Below are 507 nucleotides of genomic sequence, written 5' to 3'. Positions count from 1 at the left end.
GTTGTGTTGCCTCATACGAAATGTATTTGGTTTTGTTGGAGAGTGTCAGACTGATCTGGAAGTGAAACACAGTTTATGTACAGGGAAAAGGATTTTTTTATCCTTAGGAATGTCATCCAAGACGTAGAGCTTGAATGTGACGTTATTTAAAAACAATAACAACAAAGAAGGCAGAGCCAGGATATAACTAGAAAAAGGATGTCTTTTTTTTTTTTTTTACTCCCCCTCTAAACACTGCTGCTGCCTTAATTTTAGAAAGCAGCTTACTAGTTTACCCTTGTGGTATAAAGTATTATAAATTGTTGTGAATTTGAAGAATCCATCTACTGTATTATTGCTAAATATTTTGTTTATACTAAGGGACAATTATTTTAAGACCATGGATTTAAAAAAAAAAAAAAAAACTCTATGTTTCTGCAGGGGATGATATTGGTGAGTTGCCAAAGAAGCAATACAGCGTATCTGCTTTTGCCTTCTGTTGTTTATCTTACCTGCAGATATTAAGAA

This window comes from Pan troglodytes, chromosome 19, assembly GCF_028858775.2.
Source record: "Pan troglodytes isolate AG18354 chromosome 19, NHGRI_mPanTro3-v2.0_pri, whole genome shotgun sequence".
NCBI lineage: Eukaryota > Metazoa > Chordata > Mammalia > Primates > Hominidae > Pan > Pan troglodytes.
Note: the sequence above shows the minus strand (reverse complement) of the source record.